The sequence below is a fragment of the Solea senegalensis genome, unplaced genomic scaffold (genome assembly GCF_019176455.1).
Source record: "Solea senegalensis isolate Sse05_10M unplaced genomic scaffold, IFAPA_SoseM_1 scf7180000015617, whole genome shotgun sequence".
Lineage (NCBI taxonomy): Eukaryota > Metazoa > Chordata > Actinopteri > Pleuronectiformes > Soleidae > Solea > Solea senegalensis.
The window spans coordinates 64,994-67,957 of NW_025321388.1; positions in this window are offsets into that span (position 1 = coordinate 64,994).

Here is a 2,964-nt window from a genome sequence, read left to right on the forward strand (position 1 = left end):
CACTTGAGTCACTGTGGACGCTGGACTCACTGTGGAACTCGAGTCAATGTGGATGCTGCACTCACTGTGGACACTTGAGTCACTGTGGACACATGACTCTGTGGATGCTGGACTCACTGTAGAAGTAAAAGCACTCATGACAATAATTACTCGAGTAGGAGTAAAAAAGGATGCAGCGAAACACTACTCAAGAGTACTGAGTTTCTCCGGATTTATCTAGTATTTAATATTTTTATTTAAAGGCGACATAGACCGGAATCTCCAATTAATGCTGCGTTTGTGTGTGTATCTACGTCATTACCTCGTTTATGAAACCCTAAAGTTTCAGAACAAACAGTTCAGCCACTGCTGAGAAACTAGGGTTATATTGTTTTCCTGGGCTCTGCGAAGCGGATCGGCACTTCCCTATGTTGATGCTGTCATTAGTGAACCTCACCAGTCCTCTCACCACCGTAGCGCCTCCTGGTGCAGGCACTAGTCCGGGCACATCCGGTTGCGTACATTCAACCGCAGAAGAAGAAGAACTACTCTCGTTGTAGCTGCTGAGATGCAGAGCATCCACCGAGCATGAGGGGGAGCTGTGTATCGGAGAGCTGGCCTACCATTTACGTCACTTCCAGGTACCTGGCCAATCACAGGACAGTGGGAAAGCTCTCGTTGGCTGGCCAATCACAACACAGTCCACAATCTGGGGGTGTGATTTTGGTCTGAAACAGCGTGGCTGACGAGAACGTCAGTGAGGAGATATTTTGATCGGCTCGTTTGCAGCGATAAGGAGGTTTTTAATCATGAAAACAAGTTAATATATGTAAGTAGACCTCCATAACTAACATATATATGTGACCATGAAAACAAGTTAATATATGTAAGTAGACCTCCATAACTAACATATATGTGTGACCGTGAAAACAAGTTAATATATGTAAGTAGACCTCCATAACTAACATATATGTGACCATGAAAACAAGTTAATATATGTAAGTAGACCTCCATAACTCACATTTATTTAACACCACTGCCAGTCGGTCCCATTTTTAGCTGAAGCCTCTTCCACAGCAGACCTGTCCAGGCCATTTAAAAATACATACAACTCTTCTAGAACAGGTTTGGCACCGACAAAATTGGTCCCCGGGTCAGACCAAATCTTCTTAGGATGCCCTCGAAATGCTGTGAATCTCTGATAAGCCATCAGGAAACTTTCAGTCGACATGGAATTGGCCAGCTCTGCGTGGATAGCTCTACTGGCCATACAGCAGAATACGACTCCCCAAACCTTCATTGTAACTCTTCCTCACATCGTCTTTGACTTGATAAGGCCCAAACAGGTCCACAGCTGTGAACTCAAAGGGGGCTGCAGGTGTAGTTCTCTCTTGAGGCAGATTTCCCATCACTTGTTGACATGTCCTGGCCCTGGCTTTCTTACAGATCACACAGTTGTCAATAACTTTTCGAGCAATTCTTCTTCCTTTGACGATCCATGCTTTCTTTCTCGCTTCCAGTAGAGTCGCAGCCACTCCCTCATGACCCTTGCTGTGAGCCTCACGAACCAAAAGCGTTGAGATCCAAGCACTGTAAGGTAAGAGAGGAACACCAACTTTGTCTTCATTAAAGGCCTGGACCCTTCCACCACAAACCAGCAGTCCAGTTTCTTGCTCTCTATAGACTACCAGCCGGTCTGTAGTGGTGGTTGGAAAAGTCACACCCTCTTGCGCGGCAAGAAAAAGGTCTCTTAGGGCATCTTGACGTTCTGCTGTTGTGATGACTCCGGTCAATGAAACTGCCTCCCACTTTAGAGTTCCCATGGTCCTATTTTGTGCTGCAAACCTCTTCGCTGCTCTCCAGACCCATGCCACCATCTTGACCAGGCGAATCAAATTGCTGAACCGTCCTTCATCCACCAGACTTCGGACAGCTGCGCCAGCAGGTGGCCTTCGATGCTCTTGATCTGGTGGTTCTTTCTTTACTTGAGCTCTTGTAAGTGCAGCAACGAATGATTTCTTCTGCATCTTGCCAATGCTCTCCCGGGCAGTTGCCGACACATCCTTTGCGGACTTGATTGGCCACTCATCAGCTGGTAGACACAGGAACTTTGGCCCCTGCTGCCACGCTGACCCTTCGTCCAAGTCTTTTGGACCAGCCCCTCGAGTGATGATGTCAGCGATGTTTAGAGGTCCAGGGACCCACCACCAATCTTCAAGCTGTGTGCTGCTTTGGATCTCTCCAATTCTGTTGGCGAAGAAAGTTTGGAAGCCATAACTCTTGCGCTGGATTGCACCAAGCACTGTTTGACTGTCAACAAAGTGGTACCACTGCTTGACTTGGATGCGGCCATGTTTCTCAAAATACTTCTTTAAGCGGGTGGCAAAGACTGCTCCACAAAGCTCCGCCTTCACTGCTTCCCCCTTGTGGTCTAGGGGAGTCAATTTTGCTTTGGACTCCACCAATCTGACCGTTGAATCATGATCACCCGCCCACCGCAGGTATAAGACAGCTCCATAAGCATTTTCACTGCCATCAGAGAAGGTGATTGCATCAGGTATAGTAGAAACACCCATAGGGGTCAGGGCTCTAGGAAACTTGACCTTGCTTAGCTGAACGTATTCCTCAAAGAGGCTGATGGCATCTTCTCTGAGCTTGTCTGACAGCGCAAGGTCCCATGTGTCTTTGGTGGTGCTACTTTTAGGTTTGGCCTCTTGGAATGCTCTTCGAACCAAGATGGCCCCTTTCTGCTTTGCAGGCGTCATCAGACCGATTGGGTCATACAGCCCAGAAACTTGACTGAGCAACTCCCGTCGTGTCAGTGGATCTGGTGTCTGGTCTCTTACTTGCTCCAGAACAAGATTTTTGCCAAGCCTCATCTTTCTCTTTCTCTTCGAGAAGTTTATCCCAACCATGACGTGAAGCTTGTCATCCTCCAATATATAGCCAAGGCCAAGAGCTTTATTGTCCTCATCTTTGAGCTGG